The following is a 25,713-nucleotide window of genomic DNA, read 5'->3' as shown; positions in this document are numbered from 1 at the left end:
CCTGAATTTAAATTAGAGCCTCATCACTTCTTTTAAAGAACAGATTAAAAAGTTACAGTTTCAGGTTACAAATATTGAAGTTAAATATAATCTAGTTGGGGTTCTCTAAAGTTGCTGTGTTACTAATACATTAGCAAAACCTTTGCAACTGAAGTTGTGCAGTGGAAAGTACCGACCATACTAATGAAAGAAAAGCAATTTGTTGACAACCCGTTAAAACAATTACAAACTAGTTTGCTTCGATTCAGTTTGGCAGCAAGAAAAATAAATAAATAATCCAGGGAAGGTCTTCTCGAGGATGTAAGCAGTAGGTTTGTGAAGGAACAGAGTTTCCAGCTTGAAAGCAAATGCAAGTCAAACCACCTGATGATAATATGAAATGTTAATGCCAACATGGGGCAACTTTTTCTAAATTAAATTGCTTGATTTTGATAAGATCTTTCAAAAAAAAAACACTATTCGGGCTCGATCCAAATGGTGACATTTTAGTCAATCAGGATCAGAATCAGGTTTATTATCACCAGCATGTGATGTGAAATTTGTTAATTTCGCAGCAGCAGTTCAATGCAGTACATAATTTAGCAGGCAGAAAAAATATAAATAAGAATAATTATCAATAAACAAGTAAATCAATTACATATATTGAATAGATTTTTTTAATGTGCAAAAACAGCAATACTGTATAGTAACAAAAAAGTGAGGTAGTGTCCAAGGGTTCAATGTCCATTTAGGAATCGGATGGCAGAGGGGAAGAAGCTGTTCCTGAATTGCTGAGTGTGTGTCTTCAGGCTTCTGTACCTCCTTCCTGATGGTAACAGTGAGAAAACGGCGTGCCCTGGATGCTGGAGGTCCTTAATAATGGATGCTGCCTTTCTGAGACACCCCTTCCTAAAGATGTCCTGGGTATTTTGTAGGCTAGTGCCCAAGATGGAGCTGACTAGATTTAAAACTTTCTGCAGCTTTTTTTGGTCCTGTGCAGTAGCCCCTCCATACCAGACAGGGATGCAGCCTGTCAGAATGCTCTCCACAGTACATCTATAGAAGTTTTTGAGTGTATTTGTTGACATGCAAAATCTCTTCAAACTCTCTTCAAGTATAGCCACTGTCTCGCCTTCTTTATAACTGCATTGATATGTTGGGACCAGGTTAGATCCTCAGAGATCTTGACACCCAGGAACTTGAAGCTGCTCACTCTCTCTACTTGTGATCCCTCTATGAGGATTGGTATGTGTTCCTTCGTCTTACCCTTCCTGAAGTTCACAGTCAGCTCTTTCATCTTACTGACATTGAGTGCCAGATTGTTGCTGGGAGCAAATAGGAGCAAATGCCAATTTAGTCTACGTACACAATGCTGTAAGAACTCAGCAGGCCAGGCAGTATCCATGAGAAAAGAGTAGCCAACGCTGGCTACTCTTTTCTCATGGATGCTGCCTGGCCTGCTGAGTTCTTCCAGTGTTGTATACGTATTCTTTGATCCACAGCATCTGCAGTTGTATTTTTGTGCCAATTTAGTCTGCTTTTCAAAAAAATGTTAATAAATGTTGAAGCTCTACTTATGTAATATATACAGGTATAAATTCAGATTCAGAGCACATTGTATTCTCCGTGTTCTATGACGTTTGTATGTTGCTTCCAGCAGATTACTGTAAAAAAAACTGCTACCATATTGAAAACTTGACTTCGAAAGGTTTTTCCAGACCTCTCTGAGGAGAAGAAAACCTACAATTATAAATTCACAGTAACTGACAGCACGGCAGCATAGTGGTTCGAGTTACACTATTACAGTGCCGTGACCTGGGTTCAGTTCTGTAGCTGTCTGTAAGCAGCTTGTATGTTCTTCCCGTAACCACGTGCATTTCCTCCGGATGCTCCAGTTCCTTCCCAGATTCCAAAGACGACGTGGTTAGTAGGTCACGTGGGTGCAATTGGACAGTGTGGTTTTGGAAGGACCTGTTACCATGTTGTATTACAAAAAAATTCAGGTTCCAGCTACTGAAAGGAAAACAAGTCTATCATTATAGAAAACAGCTTACTTGGTATTGTATATCTTTGCACTCAAGATACATAGGGTGGAGAATTCAAATGTTTCTTTGACTGTTCCCAGACTGAAGTAAATTTGAGGGCCTTATGCCACCCCATTCCCAAAGTTTGAAAACCAAGCCAAATTTGAAAAGCTTCCTATATTTTAGAGTTAAGTTATCAGTAAACAGTTAAAGCAGAAAGTGATAGTGTAAGGGTTTGCGGGGATAAAACAAAGAACGTTTTTATAATACTTTGGCACCTTGTGGGCTACCCCAAGCACAATATTGGCTATGCTGGTTGTTAATGCCCTCGCCGCACTTCACTGTATGTTTTGAAATACGTGTGATGAGCAAATCTGAATCAGAACGCCAACTGGCAAAAATGCATTTTGTGACTGATTGATATGTGGGCGGCAGGGTTGCGATATATCTCTGCCAAAGGAGGCATAAGGTTCTCCTTTCCTCTGCCAGCCTGCAGGCCCCCCATGGACAAGGTGCAGCACCTGTTTAGCCCCCCACAGTCAAGGTCACATGAAGCCATGGGAGCAGGTGGTGGACGGTCGTTTGAGCAGCCGATGCACACCACAAGTCCTGGTTATGCAACCACTGACGCCAGGCAGACACTCTCTGTGATAATGGCTGGGTTCACCCATCTTGTAAAGACACTGTCCAGAAGGAGGCAATGGCAGACCACTTCTGTCAAAAATCTGCCTAGAATAATCATGGAAATAGACCTTGATCACCCACCTCATTCGACATGGCACATAATGATGATGATTATATTAACTATATTTTCTGTACCATGAATAAACTCTTCTCAGGCTTCCTGCCTGGTATTGTTATCGATTTTAACGAATATTTTGATGACAAACTCTGCCATCTTCATCAGGGATGCTGCCTAGTCCAGTGATATATCCTAGACGTGCCTAGGCATCATCCCTGACATAGATGGTGGAGTTTGTCATCGAAACGTCGGTTAAAATCGATACCTGTACCCGGCTGGAAGGCCAAAAAGAGTTTATTCGTCACATACGCTGGGAAAGCACTAGATCCTTTTTCTGTGCCGGTTCACCACATGAATGATTTAAACATTTATCACATCCTAACTTTCCTTGAAGCATTTTCATCAATAAAAACGTGCAGGAAAATTATCAGCTGTAACAGTCAGGCTCCAGAAGAAGTCCAATTATAATCTGGGAGCAATGCCACACAACCTATTTATTGCTCAGAGAATTTTTTATTTATACTGTTCCAAATCTGCAGCTTTTCCCATTGGTTAACTCATTGGACTGCAGTCATCATAGAATATAACACAACCGGTACATCCTGTAGCCTTTGGATTAATTAAAGCAATATGGAGATTTTATATAGTTTCAAATAATTTACAGTCTGAATACTTGAATGTTAATATATCCTGTGACTACTTGGCACCAATGTTTTCAGTGGTGAACACATATGTTTTTTTTTCAGAGGAGAATTTTTCTCCAAAGCCTCCAATATCTCAGCAATTATTTTGTAGGCTTTTATGAGATAGACAGTGTCAGTCAATAAAGTTACCCTTTTCAAAATAAGGAGACACCTAAAATGTGATATAAATTTATTGATTTATAAGGAAAAAGAATGGAATATATTCCAAAGCACTTCGCAGTGAATTACAGTGGGTTCAAAATTCCTGCAAATTCTTATCCAGATTACTTATGCTGATATTTTCAGCCTGGTTAAGCTTTAAATTCCATACTTCTCCCCAGACAACCTTAATGAAATTGGGTGAATTCTATCCCATAAAAACGTACATGAAATCTAAGCACGTGTAATCTAAATTGAAACATAAAGAATAAGAGGTCCAGTAATTTTAATAAGACACAAATTAAGATGTTTTAAATTGTGAAGCTATAGAAGAAGTCACCCCAGACAGCTGGGTTAAATTGGATCTAGGGCATACAGATTGAAAAAGGCAAATAAAGAAGAGAACGTTAACTCAGATTCACAAGCCTATTTCTTTTTACCAGCTCAGGTCACTTGCTTTACTCGTTGGGTCAGACGTGCTTCCAGACTAAATCAGGATCATTCAGGTGTGCTGACAGTGGTCGTGCCAAATCAGAAAGACAGGCCAATGGTCAGAGTACAGACTGCACTGGCCAGTGCAAACTACTTAGTGAAGAGGATGAAAGCCAGATAAAGCTGGTTTTATAGGGAATAATGTGGAGGTAAGCCTAATTCTGCTGCTGACCTTTGAATCCTTGTCCTGGAGGAACATTCAGGTATAAAATGCAGCTATTTATTGCTAATGGGCGGTGAACTGTTCCAAGCTTTATTTCACAGCTGCTGTTTGAAGTCAAATTACTATCAAACAGACCCTCAGTGGTACGTCTAATTCCTGGTGACTGACGTGCTCTGTCTCCAGCAGCATGTTTCCAGCTTGTATAAAACCAAGGTTACAAGGAAGCAAGAAAGAAACATTACAGAGCTCTTGGCAGAAACTTAACAGGGAGAAGAAAGGACTTGCATTAATGTAGTATCATTGGCATTCTCAAAACCTCTCCAAGTTACGCTATTCAGCCCATCGAATCTGTGCTTGCTGGCAGTGCCGTCCCATCAGTCCCATGACCCCATTTATTCCCCTGCAAACTGTTCCCTCACACACTAACATCCACCTCCACTTCTCCTACCAACCACCACACTCACAGTAATTTACAGTGACCTAAAATCCATAAAACAGTATTACAGAGAAGCACAATTAGGCCAGTCGGCCCATCACATCTGCTCCATCATTTCACCATGGCTGATCTTTTATCCCTCTCAAACCCATTCTCCTGCCTTCTCCCCATAACCTTGGCATCTTTACTAATCAAGAGCCTATCAACCTCTATTTTAAATATACCCAATGACTGGGCTTCCCCAGACATCTGTGGCAATGATTTCCATAGATTCACCACCATTCTGGCTAAAGAATTTCTCCTCATCATACTTCTAAAGGGATTTCCAAATATTCTGAGGCTGTGTCCTCTGGTCCTAGACTCCCCCAATATTGGAAGTGCCCACTCTATCTAGATCTTTCAATACACAATGGGTATCAATGAGATCCCCACTCATTTTTCTAAACTACAGCAAGTACAGGACAAAAACCATCAAGTTCTCCTAAAACATTAACCCTATCATTCCTGAGATCTTTCTCATGAACCTCCTCTGGACCCTCTCCAATGCCAGCACATCCTTTCTTAGATATTGGACCCAAAACTGCTCACAATACTGCAAGTGCAATCTGACCAATGCCTTATAAAGTCTCAGCATTCCATCCTTGCTTTTGTGTTCGAATCCTCTCAAACCAAAGCCTGATGGTTCATCGGAAAACCTAGGATGCCTTTGGGATGTGAGAAGAAAGTCATGTGTCTCAGGGTTATAGGGAGCATAAACATTCCCTTATGAGGAATGCACCTGCGTCACAAGAGTATTGCAGCAACACTCTCTCCCTGAATACTGTCCAACTTGCTGGGTATTTCCAATTTTTAAAATTGAGAGTTCATATTTTCAGCAATCAGCTAAACTTTGCTTTACACATTTCCCCCGCCTGTACCAAAGCTTCACATTTACGGAGACCTTCGTCTCTTGTTCAGTGTGGAAGCCATTACCGGTTAACCTGGAGATTTGTTTTTAAAGTCAGGTTAAACTCCGGGTGATGTAATTCCCCACAAAACCACAACTGTCTCCAGGTGTTTCCATGGCCCCATTCATGATCGTTATCAAATTTATCAGACATTCTTTAACATAGGAGGCATCAGCCATACTGTGTTGCAGTTTCATGACATTAGTTGACGGTTTAAAAGGAATTATCATAAGCTACCTGACTAATAAATAGAAAATCTAATGCTCTGGGCATTAATAGAATGTTGATCATAATAGTTTGCTCTGTGCAAATTGGCTACTGCATATTTTGAACAGAATAATTTCTACGGTACAAAAATAGGTGAAGCATGGTGTGCAAATGAGAGACAGGCTGGTATGGAAACACCAATGCCCTTGAAAGGAAAATCCTACAAAAAGTAACGGATACTGCCCAGTCCATCACTGGCAGTCCTCACCACCACCAAGGGCATCCGCATGAAGCACTGTCGCCTGAAAGCAGCATCTGTCATCAGGGACCCCCACCTTCCCATCACCTAGGTCATGCTCTCTTCTCATTACTGCCATTAGGAAAAAGGAATAGGAGCCTCAGGACTCACACCACCAACTTCAGGAACAGTTATTACCCCTCAACCATCAGGCTCTTGAACCAGAGAGGGTAACTTCACTCAACTTTACTTGCCACATCATTGAAATGTTCACGCAACCTACGGACTCACTTTCAAGGACTCTTCATCTCATGTTCTCAATATTTATTGCTTATTTATTTATTATCTTTATTATTTCTTCCTTTTTGTATTTGCACAATTTGTTGTCTTTTGCGAGGTAGTGTTCATGGAAAGAAATCACAATAGCCGACTTTTACAAATTAGTCATGAATGAGGACAAGTTACCACGCAAGCTACAACATATTCAGACCTTGGCACAAATACACGTATGTGTCTTCTCAAACATAATTTGATTGGAGTAAAGGAATATAAGGCCTTTCTCAACAGATTATTTTGATTTTTACTTTTATAGTATACATAATCAAGAAAATAATTGAACAGGGATCTTTTCTTTCTTTGATACAACCCATACTGAATCTTGAAGTGAAGACAAAACTGCCCACAGTCACTGCCTGAAAATTATGGTGAAATAATATAACACAAATTAAAATCATCATACTTATTTACTTCTGTGGTTAAGCACCTGTACTTGAATTTCAGGAAATATGTATCTCTTAAAGCAAAAACATTGATTTAATCCACTAAACTTGGATTTCCACACACATCATTTTACAATCTCTATCCTGGTATCCATAGCTCAATAAGCTTATGTGGATTTAGAATTCTTTTTGAATGCTTCAATTAATTCTCACTCCAAAATAGCACTTCTGCTTAAAAACATTAGATGCTTTAAAAAACCGAAATAGCTCACTTTTATTCTTAATTAATATACTCAAAATTTGATATAGAAGTGAAAATGAAATGTATATTTCTTGGTTTATCTGTAGAGTCAAAAACATTATATAAACTCGATAAGTTGGAGACCATCTATGGAGAATGAAACAGAATTTCAGGATTACAACCTTTTTTCTGTTGTAGTAGAACTTCACTGTCTTGAAACATTACCAGTTATATCTCTATAAAATTACTTAATTTGCCAAGCATTTCCAATATTTGTAGTTTTTTTTTAATTTTCAGCATCTGTAGTCTTTTGATTTTGCATTATGAATTAAAAAGACCAAATTTAAAAACTGAGGGGACATTGATTTAGAAATAGTCATTGGTGGGAGACTAGGAAGGAGATATGAATAAATATAAAGTTTCCCAAAACTGAGCAGCTCCAGCTGAGAAAGCATTGGAAGATGAATCCTTCGATAATTTTACAATGACTTTGGGCAAGCACTTGAAAATTAAGAAAAAAACATAGGCAACATTTAGGAACTTGATGCTAAGCATGATTGCTTTTCAAACAAGGTGACAAAAAAGGGAATGAAAAGTCTACTTTTATGATACAAGTTTCACCTGGAAGGACTGTTTGGGGCCCTGAGTGGTGGAGAGTGGAGGTGTAGGGGCAGGTATAGCACTTGTTCCACTTGCAAGGGCAAGTGCCAGGAGGGAGATCGGAGGTGAAGGATGAATGGAGCAGGGAGTCGTGTAGGGAGCGATCCATGCGGAAAGCTGAAAGTTGACGGGGTGAGGAGGCAAGGATCTGTTAGGCATAGCGATCCTGTTGGTGATGGAGGAAGATATGGAGAATTATGAGCTGAACATGGAGGTTGGTGGGGTGGTAGGTGAGGACAAGAGGAACCCTTCCTCTGGTGGGGTGGCAGGAAGAGATGCAGTTGAGGGCAGTGAAATTCTAAATATTGCAAGATAATTCACCATTAGTTTAATTGTGCATGTGCCTTACTTTCCATGCAGTATGTTAGACTAATTAAGTTCCCTTCACCTCATCAGTGGAATTGAATCCCTCTGCAATATAGCAGTTGATTTATACTGTGGAACTGCATCTCTATATTGTACTCTGGGAGACTATAAATCTGTAATTTCTAACTTTCATTCTATTAATAGTAACAGTAAGATAATTGACTTGTGAGGACAAATATTTAATAAAAGTGTATTCACAAAAACTGCTAAAATCATTATTAAGCAGGTATTATAGGAAAATAAAATTGATAATCAAAGCTTGAAAAAGGATGATGGATCAGTGTTATTTATATATTTCATCTCAGTATTTCAAATCGATGTTTGTCTTCATACGGTTCAATTACACTTCAATAAATTTTCTTGATGTTGCTCTTGAAAACAGAATCTTTACACATCAGCTCATTTTTCACACCACACATTGAAAACAATACAGCAATAATGTATGCAAAGAGTTTATTTAATTACCTGATTAAATTGTAATTCTGCTAGAACATAATTTTTTTTTAAGTGCATGTGAATTTATTTTCTGGTGAGTTATGTGGGTGAATGTAGTGGTTGGATGTTGAGGACTGACATTATCTGTTGTTGTTTGAGTCATTAATTATTTCCACGTTATAAAGAAATATGACCTGCTCTAATCTGAAGCTGCAACCCTTGGTCCAAACAATTCTATTTATTCTCAAGTTGACAAAAATATATGCAGCAGAAAGAGGCTTTGGTGCATTACAACAAAGCATTTGTCTATGCAGCTGCTCCCATTACCCACCCAGTCAACTGCAAAATAAAAAGGTCAAGACATATTCACAATAAATTCACACAAAAACTCACTGTTGGTTAGCTTGCAATGGCAGACAGAAAGGATTGAAATTAAGACAAAGTGAGGTTAAGTGTCTTTAGTCAGAGAGACTAAAACTGATTTTTGTTGATGTTTGCTTTTGACTGCATCATAAATTTGAGCTTAGTCAGGTTGGGCTTGTCAAGAAATTTTTAAAAACCTTTTTGTTAAAAAAAAGATTAGAGTACTGTGTTCAATTCTGGTCACCTCATTATAGGAAGGATGTGGAAGCTATGGAGAGGGTGCAGTGGAGATTTACCAGGATGTTGCCTGGTTTGGAGAATGAGTCATATGAAGCAAGGTCAGCAGAGCTGGGACTTTTCTCTTTGGAGCGTAGAAGAATGAGAGGGGACTTGATGGAGGTCTGCAAGTTTATGAGAGGCATAGAAAGGGTGGATAGTCAGTACCTGTTTCCCAGGGCACCAATAGCAAACACCAGAGGGCATATGGACAAAATTAAGGGAGGGAAGTTTAGGGGAGACATCAAGGGGAAGTTTTTTACACAGAGGGTTGTGAGTGCCTGGAATGACCTGTCAGGGATTGTGGTGGAGGCTAAACCATTAGGGGTATTTGAGGTACTGGCAGACCTCAGTACGTGCGCTTGCAACACTGTGTGCCATCGTCTACCTGCTGAACCGTGTCTACGCCCACCTGGACACACCGGCAAGCACTGTGAGGGTCATGTTTTTTAACTTCTCCAGTGCGTTCAACACCATCCACCCTGCTCTGCTGGGTGAGAAGCTGACAGTGATGCAGGTGGATGCTTCCCTGGTGTCATGGATTATTGATTACCTGACTGGCAGACCACAGTACGTGCGCTTGCAACACTGTGTCAGACAGAGTGGTCAGCAGCACTGGGGCTCCACAGGGGACTGTCCTGTCTCCCTTTCTCGTCACCATCTACACCACGGACTTCAACTACAACACAGAGTCTTGCCATCTTCAGAAGTTTTCTGATGACTCTGCCATAGTTGGATGCATCAGCAAGGGAGATGAGGCTGAGTACAGTGGGAAACTTTGTCACATGGTGCGAGCAGAATCATCTGCAGCTTAATGTGAAAAAGACTAAGGAGCTGGTGGTGGACCTGAGGAGGGCTAAGGCACCAGTGACCCCTGTTTCCATCCAAGGGGCCAGTGTGGATATGGTGGAGGATTACAAATACCTGGGGATACGAATCAACAATAAACTGGACTGGTCAAAGAACACTGCAGCTGTCTACAAGACGGGTCAGAGCCGTCTCTATTTCCTGAGGAGACTGAGGTCCTTTAACATCTGCTGGACGATGCTGAGGATGTTCTATGAGTCTGTGGTGGCCAATGCTATCATGTTTGCTGTTGTGTGCTGGGGCAGCAGGCTGAGGGTAGCAGACACCAACAGAATCAACAAACTCATTCGTAAGGCCAGTGACGTTGTGGGGGTAGAACTGAACTCTCTGACGGTGGTGTCGGAAAAGAGGATGCTGTCCAAGTTGCATGCCATCTTGGACAATGACTCCCATCCACTCCATATGTACTGGTTAGGCACAGGAGTACATTCAGCCAGAGACTCATTCCACTGAGATGTAACACTGAGCATCATAGGAAGTCATTCCTGCCTGTGGCCATCAAACTTTACAACTCCTCCCTTGGAGTGTCAGACACCCTGAGCCAATAGGCTGGTCCTGGACTTATTTCCACTTGGCATGATTAACTTATTATTATTTAATTATTTATAGTTTTATATTGCTATATTTCTTCTTTATTCTTGGTGTGTCTGTAATGAAACCCAATTTCCCTCGGGATCAATAAAGTATGTCTGTCTGCCTGTCTGTATTTAAGAGCCTCTTGGACAGGCACATGGATGAAAGAAAAATGGAGGGTTATGGGGTAGTGTGGGTTTAGTACTTTTTTTTAAGGATTATATGGGTTGGCACAACATGGAGGGCTGAAGGGCCTGTACTGTACTGTAGTGTTCTATGGTTCTATGGTAAAATAAACATGTAAAAGTGGGTTTTGATTGCTGAATATTCAGACTATCTTCTTTTGATAAATCTTAATAAAACAACTGCCAGCATGTTCATGCGTTGAGAACAGCCAGAAAGGTTGATGATGCGGTTTAAATAAAAATCTTGGTTCAACCCTTATATAGAAACATTTATATAGAAGGGAAATGCAGTCGCATTGATTTGGTTCAGTGTTACTCCTTTAAACACCCAATATAAAGATCCCCTTAATGACATCAGCCCAATTAAAACAAATCTAAGGAAGTTGCACCCTTCGAGAGGTGCAAACAACGTCCAGAGCATTAGAAGAAAATAAAGATTAAAGATTAGCTTTATTTGTCAAATGTACATCAAAATATCGAAACATGCAATGAAAGCTACCATTTGCAGCAACAACCAACACAGTCTGAGGACGTACTGGGGGCAGCCCGCAAGTGTTACCATCTTTCTGACGCCAACCTAGCATGCCCACAACTTACTAATGCTAGCCTGGACATCTGGAATGTGGGAGGAATCCAGAGCAGCCGGAGGAAACCCAGAGAGAACATAGAAAATCCTAACAGAAAGAGGTGGGAATTGAACCCCAATCAATGGAGCTATAAATCGCTACAGTAGCCACTATGCTACCATGTTTGCCCACATTGACATCAACAACAATTAAATAAGAGATTGAAACAAACAAGGTGATAATATTTATCCTTTACTCAGTACTCTGTTCTCCCTAAGATTGTGAAGGACCTCAGGTGAATGATTCAGTTGTAGTTCACAGATTTCAAAGAACCTTTAAAATCAAAGAATGTATATATTGAGATTTGTCTGCTTACAAAGCAAGAAACCCGAAAAAACCCAATTAAAGAAAAAAAATAAAAGACCAACGCCCAATGCACAAGAGAATAAAAAACACAAATATTGCAAATGATTGAAGCGATCAACAACATTCCGAAGCAAATTGAGTCCTCAGATCCAAAGCCCAGAGCAGACCAAAACAGGCCCAAAGCTTAGCTATCAGTTCATCATATTAGCAGACAAGATGCACGGCAGCCGGGGCAGTTTTCACAGCCTCAGTGCTATGGAGAGAGGAGTGACCGTCACAGAGAGTGGATGAAACCAGCTCTCCCCTCGGATTCCAACAACCTGCCTTTTCTGTCTATCTGGGCCAGCATTTAAACTGGCCAAACAACGGTAAAGCAAAAGGCTCTGGCGCCCTGGAGAGAGGGGTGAACATCGCGGAGAGCAAGAAAAATTGGCTCTCGAGTCCAGTCTGAGCCGGCGTTTCAATTGTCTGAACACCAATTGTACCTCACACAAACCAAGAGCCGAGACGGAGAGGTGGAACAAAGTCAAGATGGCGCTAAGTGGTGACTCCTTTGGAGACAGTTCTATTTCCATCTTTAATTATTTTTCCCTTTCGGGGTTCTTTTGAAGACCCCGACCTGGAGTTACACGCTGAGTTCGGTCCTTTGTGGGAATGGGACCATTTCTCAGGGTTTCAGGACTTGCCGTTTCTTGGCACGCCAAGTGTTCGGCCTGAGAGTCCAGCTCGGATTAGGAAGCCTAAGATCCTGTGGCTCTGGAGACTGGCAGATCGAGGGTCAGTGTCACAGCAGGAGACCCGTGTGTCGTCGGGGGAGTCTGAAAATCTTCTGCTGTGTGCCCAAAGACCCGGGATCTTTGAGATCTTTGGCGACAGAGCTCGGAAAAAGCGACAAAATGTACGTTTAACATCGTAAACCAGTGAGATGTTTGTTATGCCTCCCCGCTCGCTGGGAAATAATGGAGACACCTCCTTCTCCCTTATTAGGGAGAGAGGGAACCCGTGGTATGTTGAATGCAGGGTGAAATCTTTGGGATAACTGCAAGTCTGTGTCTTTGCTATTGCTTTGCTCACACTTGAGTGCTCAGTGGCGGGTCCTGATGCCTTTTTTTGCTAGTGGGGGGAGGGGGAGATCATTGCTTGCTGCTGCTTACGCACGGGAGGGAGGGGAGCTGGGGTGGGGACATTGGGGTTCTTACATTTAACTCATTCATTCTTTGGGGCACTCCATTTTCATGGATGTTTGCAAAGAAAAAGCATTTCAGGATGTATACTGTGTACATTTCTCTGACGTTAAATTGGACCTTTGAACCTTTGAATTTTTGAACTAGGACTCAGCTACTGCGAAGGGCTTGGGGCCTAGGTCATGCTGCCCAGCAAGTCACCCCGGGCCCAGATTTCGCCAGCCAGCCCAAAGCCGATCTCAAGCTCTTCAAATCACCTCGATCCCCCCCAGAGTGATCCAATCTTGCACCCGGGCCAGTTGTATGGGCATCAGAACTCCACTGCCCCATCTTCTCCTCTCCAAATGACCACAGCATCTACTTCGATTCTGCAACAGGTCATCTCAGCTCATTCCTTGAACTTGACTCAGCATTACTCGCCACCCCTCCCCCTCACTGTTTAGAGTGATAACTTAGCACAATTTACCTCACAAAAAGTGTTTTTGGTGATTTTTTAGTCAAATTTCTTGCCCTTTGAACTATCAGCATGCAGTCACATGCATTTGGTAGCGCTATCTTAACTGGAAGATAAACAGCATTGTTGTGTATTAAGCCCGTTTTACACAACTAACTAGGAATTTCTGAAGAACACTGTTGTATTTTAACATTGTTTAGAAGTTTGAGTTGCTCGATTTCCCATTTGGGAGAATTACTACTTGCCCATGACATGCAGAGCATATTAGGTTCAGATTTGCATTATTACCTCCCATCAAAATGTTTTTAAGAGAAAAACATGTTTAGAAAGCACATTTAAAAAGATTAACTCATGAATGAAAAGGCACATTCAAAGGGATGTTTATCAAAGTAGAAGCTAGAGGTCTAACAGCATCGAGAGTTTAGTTTGAAGAAATATTTGGTGGTTATCATAATGCAACAAATTCACTAAATAGAAACATATGAGAAGATGCTTGTGGTTACAAATTCAAATTATTTGAGAAATACAGATGGCAAAAAGAAGACAAAATTCACATGAGAAAATCAGAAAATTAATCTAGGTAATTACCAATAGATTTTTACATTTAAACAGTTTGTGGGACTCCATTTTTAAAATTATAGGTCATAAATCACTTTATTGGTAGTACAGGTTGACCATCGAATTTCCAGAAACTGATGGATCAGCACCTCTTTTAATTCAGATAAAATTATAAGGTGTAGTTTATGGGGCGGTCACCAGATGGCACTGTGTGTAGCGCACACAGCGCCACCTGTGGCAAGACTCATTTTGACAGAAGCACGCTCTTTTTATTATTTACATTGCACTTGTTGGTGGTAGTCCCAATATTCTGTGCTTATTTTTGCTTATTTTTCATAAATTTAGCCCCAGCTAAGGCTTCTAAGTGCCCTGATGTTTGATAATGCGCCTCAAGAAAAGCTTGACAATGATTTTACAAGATTTCATGTACCAACAGAGAAAGTAATTGTTTATGATTTGCTTTCAAAGATATAGCAAGTAGTCTTAATGAAGAAAATCTACGTGAATGAAACATTGTCAATGACGAAACACCTAACGGATTTGGAAACTATAGACCGTGTCCTGAATGCTAACAAAAACACTGCAAGTGATGAAGATGGCAGCAATGATGATGAAATGGATGAAACTGAAAGATTCACTATTGACAAGTTAATTGAGTTACTGAGTGATTTAGTCAAAGAGTTAGAGAAATGTAGCTTCATGATGGAACAAGAGCTAATGAATTTTTATTTGATGCAAGAAAAAATTACACAGGGAGAGATCAAAACTGCATGAAACAACTTCACCTGGATGAAATGTTTAAAAAGATAACCGAGAAGCAACATTCTTGTAAGCACAGTAATTAATAAATTTACATTTAATTTTTGTTTAATTAATAATCCTTTTTAAGCTTCTACAGTCCACTTTTGCCGTTGCTATTCCATGACCTTTTTTAATCTCGCATAAAGGCTAATTCGGCAAGGCTCAGGGGCCAAGGGTGATGGAAAATCAGTGGTCAAACTTTATATGAATACAAATAATAGATAAAATAGATGAATAGAAATGGGAAAAGTATTTTTCTCAGTTATTGTGCTAACAAGATGTAAAGAATTAATGATACCTTGCATGTGCATGCCAGAAAGGAGCTTCAGCTGCTGGAATCAGAATCAGAATCAGGTTTATTATCACTGCATGTGACGTGAAATTTGTTAACTTCGCAGCAGCAGTTCAATGCAGTACATAATCTAGCAGAGAGAGAAAAAAATAAAATAAAATTATTAATTATAAATAAAATAATAAATAATAATAATAAACAAGTAAATCAATTACAGTATATGTATATTGAATAGATTTTTTTTAAACATGCAAAAACAGAAATACTGCATATTACAAAAAAAAAGTGAGGTTGTGTCCAAATATTCAATGTCCAATTAGGAATCGGATGGCAGAGGGGAGGAAGCTGTTCCTGAATTGCTGAGTATGTGCCTTCAGGTTTCTGTACCTCCTAGCTGATGGTAACAGTGAGAAAATGGCATGCCCTGGATGCTGGAGGTCCTTAATAATGGATGCTGCCTTTCTGAGACACCGCTCCCTAAAGATGTCCTGGGAACTTGTAGGCTAGTGCCCAAGATGGAGCTGACTAGATTTACAACCTTCTGCAGCTTCTTTTGGTCCTGTGCCTTGGCCCCTCCATACCAGACAGTGACACAGCCTGTCAGAATGCTCTCTATAGTACAACTATATGAGTTTTTGAGTGTATTTGTTGACATGCCAAATCTCTTCAAACTCCTAATAAATTATAGCAGCTGTCTTGCCTTCTTTATAACTATATTGATATGTTGGAACCAGGTTAGATCCTCAGAGATCTTGACACCCAGGAACTTGAAACTGCTCACTCTCTCCACTTCTAATCCCTCTATGAGGATTGGTATGTGTTCCTTCATCTTACCCTTCCTGAAGTCCACAATCAGCTCTTTCATCTTACTGACATTGAATGCCAGGTTGTTGCTGCAGCACCACTCCACTAGTTGGTAAAACTCACTCCTGTATGCCCATCTGTCACCACCTGAGATTCTACCAACAATGGTTGTATTGTCAGCAAATTTATAGATAGTATTTGAGCTATGCCTAGCCACACAGTCATGGGTATAGAGAGAGTAGAGCAGTGGGATAAGCACACACCCCTGATGTGCACCAGTGTTGATCGTCAGCGAGGAGGATATGTTATCACCAATCTGCAGAGATTGTGGTCTTCCGGTTAGGAAGTCGAGGATCCAATAACAGAGGCCCAGGTTCTGCAACTTATCAGTCAGGATTGTGGAAATTATGATATTAAATCCTGAGCTATAGTCAATGAACAGAATCCTGTCGTAGGTGTCTGCGTTTTCCAGGTGGAGAACCATTGAGATTGAGATTACATCTGCCATTGACCTATTGTGGCGATACTCAAATTGCAATGGGTCCAAGTCCTTGCTAAGACAAGAGTTCAGTCTAGTCATGACCAACCTCTCAAAACATTTCATCACTGTAGATGTGAGTGCTACCGGGTGATAGTCATTAAGGCAGCTCACGTTATTCTTCTTAGGCACTGGTATAATTGTTGCCTTTTTGAGCAAGTGGGAACTTACGCCCACAGCAGTGAGAGGTTGAAAATGTCCTTGAATACTCCTGCTAGTTGGTTGGCACAAGTTTTCAGAGCCTTACCAGGTACTCCATCGGGACCTTTCACCTTGCCAGGGTTCACTCTCGTTAAAGGCAACCTAACATCAGCCTCCAAGACAGAGATCACAGGGTCACCGGGTGCAGCAGGGATCTTCACAGCTCCCTTTCAAAGTGGGCATAGAAGGCATTGAGTTCATCTGGTAGTGAAGCATCGCTGCCATTCTTGCTATTGGGTTTCGCTTTGTGGGAAGTAACGTCTGGCAGACCCTGCCAGAGTTGCCGTACATCCAATGCCGCTTCCCAACTGGTTTGAAATTGTCTCTTCATCCTTGAAATAGCCCTCTGAAAATCATACCTGGTTTTCCGGTACAGGCCCGGGTCGCCAGACTTGAATGCCACAGATCTAGCCTTCAGCAGACGATGTATCTCCTGGTTCGTCCATGGGTTTTGATTTGGAATGTACAGTAAGCCTTTGTAGGGATACACTCATCCACACAGGTTTTAATGAAGTCGGTAACAACTGCAGCATACTTACCCAGGTTCGAAGATGAATCCCTGAATACAGTCCAGTCCACTGATTCAAAGCAGTCCTGTAGGTGTTCCCGTGCTTTCCTTGTCCACACCTTCTTGGTCCTCACTACTGGTGCTGCAATTTTCAGTCTCTGCATATACTCAGGGAGTAGAAGTACAGCCAGCTGATCAGACTTCCCAATGTGAGGGGGTGGAATAGCACGGTAGGTATTCTTGATGGTTGTGTAGCAATGGTCCAGTGTGTTGTTTCCTCTGGTATTGCAAATGATCTGTTGATGGTAATTGCTTAGTGATTTTTTCAGACTGGTCTGGTTAAAATCTCCCAAAACATTGGTGAAGGCATTAGGGTGTGCTGTTTCGTGCATGTTGATCCCATTGCTCAAATCATCTGAAGCCTGCTTGACATTGGCCTAAGGTGGAATGTAAACCGCTACCAGAATTACACTAGAGAACTCCCGTGGTAGCTATAAAGGACAGCACCTAGCTGCTAGAAATTCCAGGTCTGGTGAGCAGAATTGGGACAGCACGGATATATTTGTGCACCAAGAAGAGTTGATCATGAGGCATACTCCTCCACCTCTGCTTTTGAGACTCTATAGATCTGTCCTGATGGAATTCATGCATTGGGAAATTATTAGACCACATAACAACCACAGCATAATTTACACAGAGGTCCAGATGCATTTTGAAGAGAAATTACAGTGTCAACTAAAGTTATTTTCATGATACACGGAATGTGACAGCAGCTTCTGAAATTTGCATATTTGCTGCGATGCATAGAAATCTAAAATTTACAGACAGAGTTACTCTGATCCTCCATATATCATGACATTACAGTGCCTCCCTAATGGAGACACCACTGTAGTTAATGCCATGGCAAAATGTTACACACTTACTGATGGTCTACTCAATAAATACGGCAGAAAGGTTGGACTACTATTTTGATGGTAGGCTAACTCATAATAAACGCTGAATTGTCACTCTAAGAGTGAAAATTTAATTCTATGGTTGTGAAACTCGAAGATTCAAAGTACATTTATTATCAAAGTATGTATGCAGTATACAACCCTGAGATTCATCTTCTCACAGACAGCCACGAAACAAATAAACACCATAGAAAACCTCAAACACCCAATGCACAAAAAGGACGAACAGAAAAAAATGAGTGCAAAACAGTGAATATAAAACATCAAGCCATTGAAACAGTCTAGAAGTGTTCAAAAAGTTTAGCTTAGTACAATTTTGGGCTGTGTTGTTCATTGACTGCAGACCACAGAGTTAGCCCACCTCAACCAAAATCAGACGGCACTCGTGAAACTCATGCTTTTGAATGGTTTTTCTTTGTATCTTCTAGATGTCTCTGTCTCTCTCTCTCTCTCTCTCTCTCTCTCTCTCTCCCTCTGTATGTCTATCCCTTGGTTAATTACGCCATCATTTCCAATTCTTTATTTCTCTTCATCATTAGAACTTCATATCATTTCTGTTTTATCCCTCTTCATTTAAAACCTGCCTTTCAGAGGAGATTCTCACTTCCTATTACTGTTCACAAGCTGTAAATCTGATACAGGCAAGTGTCCAGGTAGTGACTGGTAGGAGGGAGCAAAAAGCTGCAGATGCTCAATATCTGAAATAAAAATAGATACGATAGCAGCATCAAAACAGGCGGTACTTGTGAAGAGAAAAACAAGCAATGTTAATGTTTCAGGTTGATGACATTTCATATACACTAAATGATAATTCTCTTCCTTTGGTGTTGGCCACAAAATGTAGAATAACTCCTCTATCATAGATGAATGTAGCTAATGGCCTAAGTGGCATAATGTTCAAGTCACTGATCTTAAAATCCAGAGATATGGGCTACTGATACAGATACAAATTAAAATATCTAGATAGATTTTAAGGGAATAACATCTGGAAGGCTATAGAGAAAGGTGGATGGATTTGGTGAGTTCTTCTGGCACAGAGCAAAGACAAGGAAGGCTGAATTTCCCCTTCTGTGCTTTAACCAATCCAAGAATCAATGGTAAAACTGGAATAATCCGTGATGGTGACCATGAAGCTACTAGATGGTTATAAAAGCATCTCTGGATCGTTATGTGTTTTATCGCTTCTTGGTCAGAGTTCCAATTCTCCTCACATGCCTCTGGCAAGATGCAAGTTAGTTCAAGAAAACTTTGGAATGGAAAAGCCAAATGGAGACACATAATTAGATAAAAGCTGTCTTCAAGCCAAAATAGACTGAAGCTTTCTAGGGCAAAGGATTAAAATAAGGTAGTTTGATTAGCATTTCAAAGTGGAGATACTGTGGGAGGAGAAAAAAACTCCAGTTCTTAGAGTCCGAATGGGTGAAGGCAAGGCATGACATTTTCTGAGCAAACAAATTTGGGGAGTGGACAGGAACTTTCAGAGAGCAGTCAAGATAAAGAAGTTTTAAAAAGAGAGGAACAGGGTGATGGATTTAAGCAAAAGGATGGAAATGTAAGTCAGTGAACACAATAACAGATGAGCAACTCGATGCCGATTAAGACATTATGCTTAATTAATTTTAATGGATGGAAAATCATAACAGAACACTGTTGTAGAGAATGGACCAAACCCAAACACCTGACACTGGCACGGAGATAGAGTTAGGATGCAGACGAGGGTGTCAGAGTGGCTGGAGCTGAACAGCAAACAGGAGGGTGAACAGGAGAGCAGCAGGCAGGCAGAACTTATCTTGACATGGAGCATGTGGTAGGCAATACTTTGCTTGACACAGAGAAACAGAGTTACACAGATAAACCTTGGTACTGAAATAAAACTCAGAATACACAATCCTAAACAGCCAGGAACGTTAATTACCAAACTGACTAAAACAACGATCTGGCAACGAGTGGATGCAAAGCTGACATTTTTATGCTGCAGGTCTTGATGAGAACCAGGTGTGCTGCTATCAAAGGGATTAGGAGAAAATGGGGAAATTCACTGTCAAGACCATGATACAATCAAAGGGAATTAGGAGAAAATGGGGAATTAACGGTCGGGACTGTGACAAACACTTGTTTCTCAATAGATAAAGGGTACCTGTCAGTAGTAACAATTAAAAGTGCCTGTGAAATCAAGAACACTGGGGCTATTAATCCTCAAAATCAGATTCTGAACAAAGCTGTATAATTCTATAATGCCAGTCACCACACAAGCAAGGATAATATGATTACCAAGCAAGCATCATGGAGCAGAATGATATTACTTTGACATTATCTGCTTTAACATATGATGCCCGAGGCTTCCATAATGCAGCATCATAGATACAGATTTGTTTTACTGTTCATTTCTGAAATCTGCACACAAAGAACTGAACAGTTCTTTATTCAGATTGTTAGCAGAATATGGTTGGTAATTGCATTACAAGTGCCTGTCTCCTCTGTACTTTGTGATTCAATTTCATTTCAACAAAAACGAAAATTATTATTTAAGATATTTTAATGAGTTGTACAAGGCCTTGAATTTTGTTTCATCTTCTCTCTGTGACTTGCATGCTAATGTACACAGGACCCCAGGAATGTGCAGTGGCATCCAATTGAATGTGTCGTGCATCTGGACAGCTCTTCTACAATATTCAATAGAATAATTGAGTCACATGTAGAATATGGCTTTCAATGCCTCCTTTCATATTCCTTGTAGGAAACCCATCTGACTTGGATCCAAGATAATGAAGAATGACAGGACTGCAGATACTGGAATGTCAAGTAAAAAATAGGATGCTTGAAGAACTCAGCAGGTCAAGCAGCGTCTGTGGATGCAAAATGGTGTAGGTTGACATTTGATCTAGACACTGCATCCCCTCTGAGATAAGTATGTATCCATCATGCCAGGAAAACCACAACACATGTGATTCTATGAAGAAAGAACCCCTTGCCTCAGAGAATCATATGGCAAGGAAACAGGCCATTTGGGTTAGCTCGTCTATGCCAAGCAGTGGGCACCTTCCCTATTAACACCAAGGCCCAGTACTTGGTCCATGGATCTCTGTGCCTAAGTGATTCATGTGTTCATCTAAGCTTCAGCCAGTATATTCCACACACTTACCACACTCTGGATGAAGATGAAGCCCTTCATATCCTTTCTAAATCTCTTTCCCCTTACCCTGAACTTGTGTGTGTCCTCTAGTTTCATCTACAGTACTGTGCAAAAGTCTTAGGCACATATATATAGCTAGGGTGCCCTAAGACTTTTCCACACCATTGTATTTGTCAACATGGGATGGAGAGCCAGTGGCCGTTGGCGGGGGCATCTTAATACGCTCGACAGAGGATGGTGCTCAGAGAAGCTGTGCCGGAGGGGATGGTCGGAGGCTCGGAGGTTCGACAGACTTGGAGTCCGCTGCGGTCGGGGCGCTTTCACTGTGTACTACATCTGCAAGGCTGAGTCCGGTGGCGCCATGGAAGTCCATAGTGGGGGTATTCCCTTCTGCAGCCTGCGTGGGATCACAAGTCTATCGGGACCCTGAGGACTTGGGTAAACTGTGTGGTGGTTTCTTTCAAACTTATAGTCTTTTAACATCTTTGGACTATTTTTACTGTGCCCATGGTCTTTTTTTTTATCAATTATCCTACTGTTCGCACTGTTGTAACTATACATTGTAACTATGTGGTTTTGTGCAGGTCTTGTAGCTTTAGTTTTTGGTCTTGTTTTGTCTGGTTTATTTGAAGCTCCTTTCCGGGGAATGCGCTAAGACGGTAGAGCGATATTAATACTCAGCAGCCTCTCCGGACTCTGGATTGAGGATTGCCAAACGATATGTGGATTCTCTGGTGTAGTCTGTTTTGCCATGTGCTTTTGTGAAATCATTCCGGAGGAAAGTTGTCTCATTTTTTAACTGCATTGCATTTGTGGTTTCTAAATGACAATAAACTGAAACTGAACTGAGAGAAAGTTTGTAAATCCAGCGGAGCAAAGGATGTTGGGAATGGTAAGGGTGGAGTGCCGTGGGACAGGTGGAAGAGAAGGAGTGCCGGGAGTGGGTGGGGGGGCAGTCACCATGCAAAGTATTTTGATTCCAAACAGTTGGTTCATTGATCGTTACAGGATGATGCTCCGGTGCTTCCCACTCCCTGCCCTCTCTCTTCACCTTACTCTTGCAGAGTGAATCCAAGTGACATAGGTGACCACAACAAGGCTTCACTCCCAGATTACTTCCGGGGCACCCTCAAGGAGGAGACTAATGTGAGCAGCTCTGAGGTTAATCATCAAATATTCCCATTTTAGACTGCTGCAGCTGAAAAACACAGCTACATCTACAGACCATACAGTAATTACCATCATTTTAACGTGATTAAAATATCGATTGCTGCTGAAAATTGACGAAACACGAATGGTCTCTGGTCGCTGACCCGGTCCCCTTTAAGACAGCAGAAGAGAGGATCCCGTGCTGGTTTAAAAGTTTATTTAAGGAAGCACGGGTTTCGGCTCCTAATATCGACTATCCTGCTGGCAAACATACAGTCTCTTGTAAATAAAATTGGAGATCTCAGAGCAAGATCGCTGCACCAGAGGGACGTTAAAAGCCGTTGCATTTTTTTTTTAATTTCACGGAGAATTGGATGTCCCCAGCAATCCCGGATGCAGCAATACAGCTTGATAGCTTCACAATTCACTGCCAAGATAGGACTGTTGAGTCTTTCAAAGGAAGACGAGTTAGAGTATGTTTCATGATCAACCCCTTGTGGCGTACAAATGTGGCAGTGCGAACCCAGTCCTGCTCACCTGACCTGGAACATCTCATGATCAAGGGTCATCGCTATTATCTGCCACAGGAGTTTCCAGCCATCATCTTGGTAGTGATGTAATTCCCACCTCAGGCCATGGTAAAACAGGCTCCAGACAAACTGAGCAATGTAACAAACAGGAATGAACCAGTGCACCCTGATGCCTTCCCCATCATTCTGGGGGATTTTAACCCAGACTAGCTTGAAAAGGTCACTAAATAATTATTACCAACATATCACTTTTGGAACCAGAGGAGCCTTCACAGGAGCACTTACAGGATTCATTTGAGTCAGCAAACTGGACTGTATTCAGGGATTCATCTTTGAGAAAAAAAGAAAAGCTTACAAAAGGTTCGGAGAGTTTGGTAATGTTACAGATCTGTATGTTTATAAGTAACAGGAAGGAGCTTAAGAAGGAAATTAGGTGAGCCAGAAGGGGCCATGAGAAGGCACAACTTTGTGGGCTGAAGGGCCTGTATTATGCTGTAGGTTTTCTATGTTTCTATGAGTCTCAATGAGTATCCCACAGCTGTCACCGACTTGAATTGCCGTAGAAAAGCAGCATCCATCATCTTCTGATGATGTCCTGATGAAAAGTTTCGGCCCGAAACGTCGACACTACCTCCTCCCATAGATGCTGTCTGGCCTGCTGAGTTCTGCCAGCATTTTGTGTTTTTAGCCATCATCTTCTCTTGCTTCTGCCCTCAGGTAGAAGGTACAAGAGCCTCAGGACTCGTACCAGCAAGTTCAAGAACAATTATTACCCCTCAACCATTAGACTCTTTAACAAAAGGAGATAACTACAATCATTCTATCTCTGGTGTTCCCACAACCGATGGTCTCACTTTCAGGACTCTTTATCTTGTTATTGCATGCTTTTTCATTTTATGTTATTTCATACTCATCATTTATTGCTATTTATTTATATTTGCATTTGCACAGTTTGTTGTTCATTGATCCTATTTACCAAATAGATTTACTAAGCATGCCCGCAAGAAAAAGAAGCTCAAGGTTGTAAGTGGTGACATGTATGTACTCTGATAATAAGCTTGACTTTGAACTTTGACTTTATTAAAACCTGTGTGGATGAGTGTGTGCCTACGAGAATGTTCTGTACATACCTGAATCAAAAGTTGTGGATGAACCAGGAAGTTTGTAATCTGCTGAGAGCTAGATCAGTGGCATTCAAGTCTGGTGACCCAGGACTGCAGAAGAAAACCAAGAGCTGATTTACAGAGGAGAATCCCAAGAGAAAAGGAACAATTCCACATGAGGTTGGAGGCAGAATCACATGCTCGTCAACTCTGGCAGGGTTTTACTTCTCACAAAGTGAAACCTAACATCGTGAGTAGCAGTGTTGCTTTACTCCCTGATGAGCTCAAAGCCTTTTACGCATACTTTGAAAGGGAGAATAAAACTGCAACTATGAAGATCTATGAAGGTTTGATGGCCCCTGTGATCTCTGTCTCCTAGACCGACATCAGATTGTCTTTCGAGAGGGTGAACTCTCACAAGGCAACAAGCCCTGATGGAGTACCGGGTAGGGCTCCAAAAACCTATGCCAACTAACCGGTGGGGTTGTTCAAAGACATTGCCAATCACTTATTGCTACAGTCAGAAGTTCCCACCTGCTTCAAAAGGGCAACAATTCATACCGGTGCCCAAGAGGAGCAGGGTGAGCTGCTTTAATGACTATCGTCCAGTAGCACTCACATTTATGATAGTGAAGTGCTTTGAGAGGTTGGTTATGGCTAGAATTAACTCCCTGCTCAGCTACAGACAGACAGACATACTTTATTGATCCTGAGGGAAATTGGGTTTCATTACAGCCGCACCAAGAATAGTGAAGAAATATAGCAATATAAAACCATAAATAATTAAATAAAAATAAATTAATCATGCCAAGTGGAAATAAGTCCAGGACCAGCCTATTGGCTCAGGGTGTCTGACACTCCAAGGGAGGAGTTGTAAACTTTGATGGCCACAGGTAGGAATGACTTCCTATGACGCTCAGTGTTACATCTCGGTGGAATGAGTCTCTGGCTGAATGTACTCCTGTGCCTAACCAGTACATTATGAAGTGGACGGGAGACATTGTCCAAGATGGCATGCAACTTGGACAGCATCCTCTTTTCAGACACCACTGTCAGAGAGTCCAGTTCCACCCCAACAACATCACTGGCCTTACGAATGAGTTTTTGTTGATTCTGTTGGTGTCTGCTACCCTCAGCCTGCTGCCCCTGCACACAACTGCAAACATGATAGCATTGGCCACCACAGACTCGTAGAACATCCTCAGCATCATCCGGCAAATGTTAAAGGACCTCAGTCTCCTCAGGAAATAGAGACGGTTCTGACCCTTCTTGTAGACAGCCGTAGTGTTCTTTGACCAGTCCAGTTTATTGTCAATTCGTATCCCCAGGTATCTATAATCCTCCACCATGTCCACACTGACCCCTTGGATGGAAGCAGAGCTAGGACCTGGACCCAGTGCAATGTCCCTATCTCCACAATAGGTCACAGTGGATGAAATCTCACTGGTTCTTCATGCAGCCTCGGATCTGAATAATACAAATACCTATGTCAGGATGCTATTTATTGACTACTGCTCAGTGTTTAGCACAATCATTCCTACAGTTCTGACAAAGAAAGCTTTAAAACCTGGGACTCTATACACCCACTGCAACTGGATCCTTGACTTCCTAACCAGAAGACCACAATCTGTGTGGATCGGAAATAACATCTCCACTTCACCATAATCTACACTGGTGCACTTCAAGGATGAGAGCTTAGCCCACTGCTCTACTCTCTCTACACCCATGACTGTGTGGCTAGGCACAGCTCAAATCCCATTGCTGATGACATAGCTATTGTTGGCAGAATTTTAGATGGCGGTGAGAGGGCATACAGGA

Source organism: Hypanus sabinus, chromosome 8, assembly GCF_030144855.1.
Source record: "Hypanus sabinus isolate sHypSab1 chromosome 8, sHypSab1.hap1, whole genome shotgun sequence".
NCBI classification, from domain to species: Eukaryota; Metazoa; Chordata; class Chondrichthyes; order Myliobatiformes; family Dasyatidae; genus Hypanus; species Hypanus sabinus.
The sequence above is the reverse complement of the archived record's forward strand: the minus strand, read 5'-3'. Positions refer to the sequence as shown.